This window comes from Vigna unguiculata, chromosome 4, assembly GCF_037176805.1.
Source record: "Vigna unguiculata cultivar grain cowpea cultivar isolate G323 ecotype 2 chromosome 4, ASM3717680v1, whole genome shotgun sequence".
NCBI lineage: Eukaryota > Viridiplantae > Streptophyta > Magnoliopsida > Fabales > Fabaceae > Vigna > Vigna unguiculata.
This window is the reverse complement of record NC_140795.1, coordinates 4,356,071-4,365,994: the sequence shown is the minus strand read 5'-3', so window position 1 is coordinate 4,365,994 and position 9,924 is coordinate 4,356,071. Positions and strand designations below refer to the sequence as shown.

The 9,924-nt window shown below is 33.3% G+C and overlaps 4 pseudogenes; 1 reads left to right on the top strand and 3 right to left on the bottom strand.

The window, feature by feature from the left end:
* Window positions 1-1,811: 1,811 nt before the first annotated feature.
* On the bottom strand, window positions 1,812-2,627 carry LOC114182194 (miraculin pseudogene; annotated as a pseudogene).
* Window positions 2,628-3,729: 1,102 nt separating this feature from the next.
* LOC114180244 (kunitz trypsin inhibitor 5 pseudogene) lies at window positions 3,730-4,546 on the top strand (annotated as a pseudogene).
* A 268-nt stretch (window positions 4,547-4,814) lies between these two features.
* On the bottom strand, window positions 4,815-5,722 carry LOC114182716 (miraculin pseudogene; annotated as a pseudogene).
* A 390-nt stretch (window positions 5,723-6,112) lies between these two features.
* Window positions 6,113-7,005, bottom strand: LOC114180270 (miraculin pseudogene; annotated as a pseudogene).
* Window positions 7,006-9,924: the final 2,919 nt, after the last annotated feature.

The following is a 9,924-nucleotide window of genomic DNA, read 5'->3' as shown; positions in this document are numbered from 1 at the left end:
TTATACTCTTTTTGGAAGAAATATCTGGTTGAATTTATTCATATTTACAGAAGTAATGAGTATGAGTCAAATAAAGAGAAAGAAAGAAATAGATATTATATGGAGTCATTGTGAAAGTGTTATTTCTTATAGACTTTTAGTCAAGTGCAAGTATTGTTCACATACTTGTTAGAGTGGTGTTGCAAGGATGAAACATCATACTGCTGGAACAAAGGAGAATGTCATTGCTTGTGTATTTGTTCTTGATGGCGTTAGAGAAATGTTTTTGAAGTTGTTAGAAGATAAAGAAAAAAAAATTAAGAAATCAAAATGGGTAGACTATTTTGAAAAAAGCAAATATTCAATGCAGTAAGAAAGGGAAACAAGGAGTTACAAAACAGAAAAACATAAATGAAATGTTTAATGATAGAGAGTTGGTAATTCAAGATATTTGCAAACGAATATATAAGAATGCTTTGCCATTTAATTTGGTAAGAAGCTCCTTATTTACCCAAATGTTGAAATCTATTGGGGAATATGGAAAGGGTTTAAAGCCTCCAATTTATCATGAAGTTAAAGTATCTTGTCTGAAAAAGGCACTTGACAATATTCATGCTAGTTTGGAGAAATATAAGATTGAATGGGAAAAATGGGGTTGTACTTTGATGTGTGATGGTAGGAGAAATGGAAAAGGGAGGTTTCTTACCAACTTTTTAGTTAATATGTCCAAGCGGAATAATGTTTTTAAAATCTATTGATACCAATAATGTAATCAAGGATGCCAAACAAATGTTTGAACTGTTAGATTTTGTGATTGAAGAAATTGGGGAGGATGATGTCTTGCAAGTTGTGGCAAATGGTGCTTCTAATTTTGTGACAATAGGAAAGATGTTAGAGGAGAGAGAACAAAACTATTTTGGTCTCCTTATGCAGCTCTTGTCTTGATTTAATTCTTGAAGACATCGGTCAACTTCTAGTATTTTACAATACGAATGCAAATGCTAAAAAAGTCACAACTTTCAATTATAAACACACATGGATCCTAAATTTATATTGAAAATATTCTAAAGGAAAAGAAGTAGTTCGACCAACTTTATGTTCCCATGAGGAAGTATTCCAGAGTGGTTCCATAAACAAAGGAAGGGACCTTCAATTTCTTTCTGGTTTAGAAATAAATTCCCTGCCAAAGTTCTCTGTCTTCTTATTGCACCTGTACTGGGTGATAACATGATAGGATTGGTTAGACACATAATGTTCATCAATGGAAAAATTAAAAAACAATATTTGCTACATCTGACTAGAGAAGTGAAGATGATGGAATTAGATTATACACATCTCTTTGATCTTCGACAATCACATTTCTCCCCTGATGATGATCTGATGGAGGAAGTGTCTTTAGAAAAGGAATGGAATCATGGGGAGATCACATATGAAGGTTTGATACAGAGTTCCCTCACTAAGATAATCGGAATCCATGTTGTGAAAGAGGAAAACAGCAGAATGGAGAACATTCGATATGATGATCCTTACGCAAACACACAAGAAGACAGTCATATCAACACTTCCCAATCCCAAAACCATTATTTCTTAAAATACACAGGTTTAATGTTGACATGCAAGTTTTTTACAGGTTCTTTTCTTCTGTTCTCTTGCTTTTTAATTTTAATTCTATCCGCAAACCTCAAAAACAATCCAGCCTTAGTATCACCGCTCTATTTAGTTTTGCATTGTAATTTTCCTTTCAAATCCCAAAACTATGATCGATTAATTAAAGGCGTGGTTATTCTGTGTTTGAAATGGTCATATACACTTGTAAAATGTAAATATACAAATTAGAAGAAAACATTGGTCCATTTTATTTGAGTACTTATTTATTTCATAACAAGGATTTCACCTATAATTAGGTTATCCTCACAAATTAACATGGAATGAACACATTATTATCAGAAACAGTTAAACATTCAGTTGTTGGTGCACAACAAGAGGAACTCTGGTTAGGCCTTGAGGAATTTGACTTGGAATGGAACAGCACTTAGAGCCAAATGATGGTTCCCTTTTTCATCAACAAACATCCCAACATTCTCGCACACAACATGCTTGCAGGAAGGACACACGCTGGGACAATAAACTAGTTTATAAGCACCACCATACTTCTCAATCTTGAACCAATTTCCAATGGTTTCCCTCCCAGGATTGCCCTTAACACCACCAGTGGACACAAAGCGTCCCTTAGAAACCTGAAAGTTATCAAGCTTCCACACAGTGGAATGGTGAGGGCAAGTGATGTTAGGAGGGAACATGATGTTTAGGTCAGTGGAGACACGAATAACACCCTTTTTGGGGTTAACAGGTATAAACCTTAGTGGCAAACTATGATATCTGTCCACAACCACAACATCCAGAGGGCATGATTTTCCAATCTTTGAGAGGCCAAGACCTTGTGGAGTTTTACTATTTTTGTAGGGCATGGATAGAAGAATGTTGTAGTTGACACCAGCACGTAGCAGTTTGCCTGATGTGTCAACTACTTCATCAGGTGAAGCTTCAGCTGCTCCCAGAAGTGGTTGTGAGACCAGGGCAAAGAGAAGGGTAAAAGCTAACAATGTTGTCTTCATCACTGTTTATTTTGTTTGGTTTGAGTGACTTGTATTTTGGTTGATGGATGGAGTTTAGGAAGATGGTTCTGCATCAATTTATAGGCTGCTTCATATCCATGGGATTCAAGATAAACATGAACGTTTATATTATGAAGATCTTTGATTTGCTTAATACTGTTGGACCCATAATTTCATCAACATAAGAAATTCACTAAAACATGGGCAGGTTTTAGTTTATAGTTGCTATTGTTTGAATGCTTTCTGCCGGAAAGTCTAATCCTGTTTAAGGCATGGCCTCCTTTCATATGTTTTTTCTTTCTCCAAGAAAAATATCATCTCTGCCAGTGTTCCTTTCCAGGAGATTGTATTGTACTAATAATATCTAATTGTTTCTCTCAAATCTGATTGCTATGTTAAAGACTTTATACGAGATTAGTCAGCATTAATGAGCTTGTTTCTGAGATAGACTTATGTTTTCGAACATGCAAGAAGGAGCCCTGAACCCTATATTTTCCACTGTATATGACCAAATACCACATTTTGAAGAAAAGTATATATTTCTTGTGTACTCGTTTCTTTGTTTATTACTGACAGAGCTTAAAAAGCCGTATGTTGTGAGATACTACCATATTTGTATGTAATATTTATTTATTTAATATTTTTTTCAAATATTATTTGCTCATTACAGTATGTATTTCATCTAATGTTTTCTTCTTTTCTCGTTTAGAATAATATCCCTGGAACTATATATTTAAACATTAACTCACAGATTGGATACCTACTCCATTTGAAAAAGTCAACTAATCTAGTCATGAACAACATGAGCGAACAGACCATAGAATCAATAAGAAAACATTTATCGTTCTGCAGAACCTAGAGAGACTCAAAAATGGCTTCCAGTTAGTTGTAAATAATATCCTCTAAGACCACAAAGAACATTCATGCAAACCATGTTTAGACTTAGTAAGCAATACAGATGCACATGGCTACATGATTTCAGAACAATTAATTATCAACTTGAGATAGCCAATGGTATTGCTCAAGTACTAAAAGAAAATATATACTATTTCCATGGTACTAACTACTAAGAATACAAAAGGTGGAATTAATATTAAATGAAGACATCTATAAATTCAGACTTCACATCTCCACTATGTTCCATCCATCATTAACCAAGATAATAACCTGAATTACACACAGATCAATAATGAAGAACATGTTGCTAGCATTTGTGCTTCTCTTTGCCTTGAGCTCTCAAGCACTACTTGGAGCAGCTGATGCATCACCTGAGCAAGTGATTGACACATCTGGTAAAAAGCTCCGAGCTGGTCTCAGCTACTACATTGTTCCAGCGGTGCCCTTTACAAGATGCCCTAAGTACGGAAGATGCATGAAAAGTGGAGGCCTTTCACTTGCCAGTATTGGTGAATCATGCCCTCTTGATGTTGTGGCTGTGCCAGGATCTCGTGGCCTGCCACTGTCATTCTCACCCATTGACCCTAAGAAAGGTGTTGTTCGTGTGTCCACTGATTTGAACATCATGTTCTCCACCGATCATACCAGTTGTGCTGAGTATTCCCCAGTTTGGAAACTGGACCACTTTGATGTTGCCAAAGGACAGTGGTTTGTGACCACTGGTGGCTCTGTGGGAAACCCTGGTTGGGGAACCATACGCAACTGGTTCAAGATTGAGAAGTTTGATGCTGCTTATAAAATTGTTTATTGTCCCACTCTGTTCCCTTCTTCCAAGCACTTGTGCAAGGATGTTGGCGTCTTCGTGGATGAAAATGGCTATAGGCGTTTGGCTCTTAGCGATGTTCCATTCAAAGTGAAGTTTCAGCTTGCCTGAACATATTAATGTCTGAGAAACTAACAAGTGGGTTTTAGTTTATTCAGTTTTTATAAAGTTAATTTTGCATGCATGTCATGTCAAAAGAAGTTAATAAAATGAAGAAGTATCTTCACTTTTATATCTTGAGTTTATACAGTATATTTTGTCTCAGTAAATGGTTTATATTAAGTTGGACACTGGATTGGCTTAATGAACATGTTGAATGATCGTTGGTGTACCTTAGCTTAGGGAACAAATAGCAGTAACTAACAACCATAACGGTAGTGTTAATTCCTCACAGAAATATACTTCTACAAATGATATTTTTTCTTAGCTTAAATCCATTTTTAGGGGTTTACATTCTTAGCGAGATTTTTTTAACAAGTAAACTAATGACAAACAGAAACTTAAAAAGACTCAAAATAGAGACATTGTTTATTCATTATGTATGGTTCAGTACATGGAACTCAACTTGAGAATATAATCTTGTACGAAAAGTGCAAGTAGTTCCTTACACTTTACTCTTTAAGGTTTGTATATTCAACATTTAGTATTGAACCTTCTGGAACTGCACCTTGTATGGCTCAGAAGTTAGAGCCAAACGCTTGCCATGTTGGTCCTGATATATTCCAATATCACTGCATGGATAATTGCAATAATTGCACACACTCGGACAATAAACCATCTTGTAAGCATCCTCGTACTTCTCAATCTTGAACCAATTGGTGATGGTTTGAGCCAGGGTTGCCCAAAGAACCACCAGTTGTGAGAAACCACTGTGATGTTGAATAATCATAATCCTTAAGCTTCCAAACTGTGGACTGGGGACAACTTGTGTAGGTGGAGAAAAAGATGTTGAGATCAGTGGAAACGCGAATCACACCTTTCTTATCATTAACAGGAAGAAAGCTCAATTGCTGGCCTTGGTAACCATCAACAGCTACAACATCAAGAGGACAATCTTGACCTGTGGTTGAAAGAGCAAGGCCACCTACATCCGAGGATGCTGGAACTATGTAGTAATTCTCACCAGCTCGAACCTTCTTCCCTGATGTGTCAACAATTTGCTCTGGTGCAGCACCTGCTTCGCCAAGTAGTGCCTTTGTGCTCAAGGCAACCACTAGGACCAATGTTACCAATGTCATCTTCATTTGTATGTGTTTAGTAGTTTTTTTTTCTTGTAACTCTTGTGAGATGGATATGGAAGAAGAGATTTACATTTATATATACAAGCAGGGGATGGATCAAAATCTATGTACCCATGTGCACCAAAGTCATGGATTTCTTCTCATACAATTGGCCTATAAAAGATTCAGTTTTATAGAAAAATTTGTGTAGTTCATAATGTTGTGTTTCCATATTTATAAGTTTCTGGTGAAGTTATTATCTGGTTTATACTCGATTCAGAGCCTAACTTCTTGTATCATGTTTAAGACCAGAGTGAAAGGTCTTCATTTGTTTAGAATGTAAATAAAAAAGAAGCACATAGGTTAGTGCTTTTCCATTTTCTATGCTCTGTATTCTGAGATTAATGAACATCTTGCTTTCTCTTTTTTTCTTTAGGTTCATTGTTTTCTTCAAATTTAGGCATGTGGGGGCCCAAAAAGAGGTTCCACAATAAATTATACAATATTTGGTATTCTTCTATTTTTTTCACAAACTACATAGTCTTTTACATTAGTGAAACATACAACATTTGTCCATATTATTTCAATACTTATTTATTTCATAACGAGGATTTCGCCTATAACTAGGCTATATATCCTCACAAATTAAAATGTAAAGAACACATCATTATCAGAAACTCACTCAACATTCATAGTTGTTGGTGCACAACAAGAGGAACTCTGGTTACGCCTTGAGGAATTTAACTTGGAATGGAAGAGCACTTAGAGCCAAACGATGGTTCCCTTTCTCATCAACAAACATCCCAACATTCTCGCACACAACATCCTTGCAAGAAGGGCACAAACTGGGACAATAAACTAGTTTATAAGCACCACCATACTTCTCAATCTTGAACCAATTTCCAATGGTTTCCCTCCCAGGATTGCCCTTAACACCACCAGTGGACACAAAGCGTCCCTTAGAAACCTGAAAGTTATCAAGCTTCCACACAGTGGAATGGTGAGGGCAAGTGATGTTAGGAGGGAACATGATGTTGAGGTCGGTGGAGACACGAATAACACCCTTTTTGGGGTTAACAGGTATAAACCTTAGTGGCAAACTATGATATCTGTCCACAACCACAACATCCAGAGGGCACGATTTTCCAATCTTTGAGAGGCCAAGGCCTTGTGGACTTCTACAATTACTGTAGGGCATGGATAGAAGAATGTTGTAGTTGACACCAGCACGTAGCAGTTTGCCTGATGTGTCAACTACTTTATCAGGTGAAGCTTCAGCTGCTCCCAGAAGTGGTTGTGAGTTCAGGGCAAAGAGAAGGACAAGAGCTAACAATGTTGTCTTCATCACTGTCTATTCTGTATATTGGTTTGAGTAATTTGTATTTTGGTTGATGGATGGAGTTTAGGAAGATGGTTTTGCATCAATTTATAGGTTGCTTCTTGTGCATGGTGTAAGATAAGATCTTTGATTTGCTTAATACTGTTGGACCCATATTTTCATCAACATAAGAAATTCACTAAAGATGAGCAAGTTTAACTTTAGTTTCTGGAAAGTCTAATCCTGTTTAAGCCATGGCTTGATTTCATATGGTTTTTCTTTCTCCAAGAAAAATATCATCTGCTAGTATTCCTTTAAAGGAGATTGTGTTGTAGTAATTATAATATCTAATAGTTTCTGTCAAATCTGATTGCTCTGTCTAAATCTGTGAGGACTGTATACGCAGTTAGTCAACATCAATGAGCTTGTTTCTGAGATGGACTTATGTTTTTGAACATGCTATAGCTGTAACCCTTAACCCTTTCTCTCCGTATATGAAAATATATACCACACTTTAAAGAAAAAAAATATATAAATATATATAACACAGTCTTGAAACTGAAGAATTGCAAGATGCGTAAACAATGTTACACTACAAGATTCAGTAGTTTTAGTAACATTTGTTCAGTTACATTTATTAAAAATGTAACTAAATTCATTTTATAGTAACATTTTTCTATAAACGTTACTATATTTAATTTTAACAATAACATTTTAACATTTTCGAAAAATGTTACCGTAGATAAATAAATTTATTATATAGTATCACTTTAATAAAATATTATTATTAATATTGTCAAAAATAAATTAATAATAACTAATTATTCTAGTGATTAAATTAATTTTTTAATTAAAATTATCAAGTATCATGATGTTATATTTTTAGTAATTAAACATTATTAAAAAGATATTTATTTATTTAAAAATAATATTTTTAGTGTCTTGTTAATATGTAGTTAGAATTTCTTTTAGTCATTTTTTATTTTATTTTAGAAACTAAATTTTACTCAATAAAAATAATACAATTAAACCTTTTAGTTTTTAATTATCGTATTATTTAAAACTTTTAAATTTTTTTTATCTCTATTATCTAAACATTGATTTTGCAGTAATTAAAATTCGCGAAACCAATTATTTTCGTCTCAATTATAAATTTATTATATTTTAGATTAGTAACAATATATTTATTAATTTGTTAATGTTAATATAACATCGAAAAAGTTAATACTAATTTAGAAGTTGACATTTTAAAATAATATTTTAATTTTATTAAAATATATGTTCAAATTATATATTCTCGCACAGAAATAAATAAGGTATTCTTTAACAACAATAGACATTAGGAAATGCATAACTCATTTGATTCATTTGTTGTATGGTCTCATTAGTTAACTATGATCTGTTTTGCATTGGGCAGTTATAATATATTGTATAATGCAAGTAATGGTTTAATTTCCCTTCTAACTGAGTTTTCACTTGGATAAAGGGAAAACAACGAAAGTTGTTGAATGAGAGAGTTGATTAAATGGAAAAAGTTTGTTGGCCAAATTTTGATCCAGAGTGTGAGAACTTCATCAACGAATCAATCCTGCAAGGTTCACTGTTTTATCTTCCCTTAAATTCCAAGTTTGGTTTTCTTTTCTTTTTCTTAACAATGGTCTGCAAATTGTGCAGATTCTCTCTGCATTTACATTTAGCTTAATTGGTTTAATGTAATCTCAAAGGTAAAAGGAAAATAAAAGCACAACAAAAAGGTTAAAAGCTTGGGTAATTCTTAACTTAATTAGTCTTTGTTATCAATTTAATCCTCACTTGAGTTCAATGTTAGTCTTAGCTATAGTTTTCTATTAGCCATCTGTTAGGCTTTATTTTTCTGTTCTCTTTTTCCTTTTTCATTTTTGTTATTCTGCATTGTATATATATCTGCTTCTCTCATAATAAAAGATGAAATCATTCATTGATCATTCTTTTCACTTATTTTCTCACCCTAGGTAGCTCCCTATGAAAATGGGGAAGAAGTGACTCTTTGATGGTAACTTTCTTTATTACCTTTGATTAGAAACATATGTTAGGAGCTCCTTCTCTATTTTAATTTGAACTAATGATCAGAAAAGATAGTTGAAAACTAAATTGAAAAGCATATTGAACAGACATAACTTTTGTTAAAACTCCATTAAGTCAATTGTAACAGAAGACCGAGATGCACTAGTGGATGCAACAAGGATACTTATATGTTTTCTATAAAAACATTACATTTTTAATGATTGATTGGTTCTGTGTATATATTTATGTGTTTGTGAAGCAAGGATACTTAATGACGAAGAGTGTTTAAATGGAGTTTCTTAGGGTATTGATATGAGGTATGTCTAGTGCTATTTATTTGCCTTTTTCTATTATTTGAATTGGATTTACTTTGTTTTTCTTTTTCTTGTGCAGAATTTTGTCTAATTTTTTCTTTGTTTCTCTAATCTTGTAGGAAAGAAAACTAGAGGAACCAAACATTATGCGCCTCAAAGGAACTCTGTCATTTTTCTTGATTTCTCTGTTACATTGATACTATAAAGCTTATTTTGAATTTTATTTTTGGCCAAGAACTTCCTCTGTTAAAACTCTTGTGTCAACCTCATGGATTCCCTTTAAACCCATGTGGTACTTTTGAAGCCATTACCAACTAGGTTGTGTCATCTTCAATATTGCATAACTATAGTTGATTTTCGTGCTGTTATTAAAATAAAATAGTTGATTTTGTAGCTTTCTTTTTGGATGACAACATTACAATAAAGAAGCATGCAATGTAAATGTTAGTGTGCAATATTTTAATATTAATTATGTGTTTTTTGGTTACATCTGTTGAAATATTACAAAATAGTTATAGTAACATTTTTATAATGTTGCCTCTGAAAAAAAGAAATATCACTAAAATTGTTTAGTAACGATTTGAAAATATCTCTATTTAAAAAAAAAAATTACTAAAGATATGTAGTAACATTTTTATAATGTTACTTTTTTATATAAAAAATGTTACTAAGAAGATTTAATAACATTTTTAAAATGTTACATTTTTATTAATTA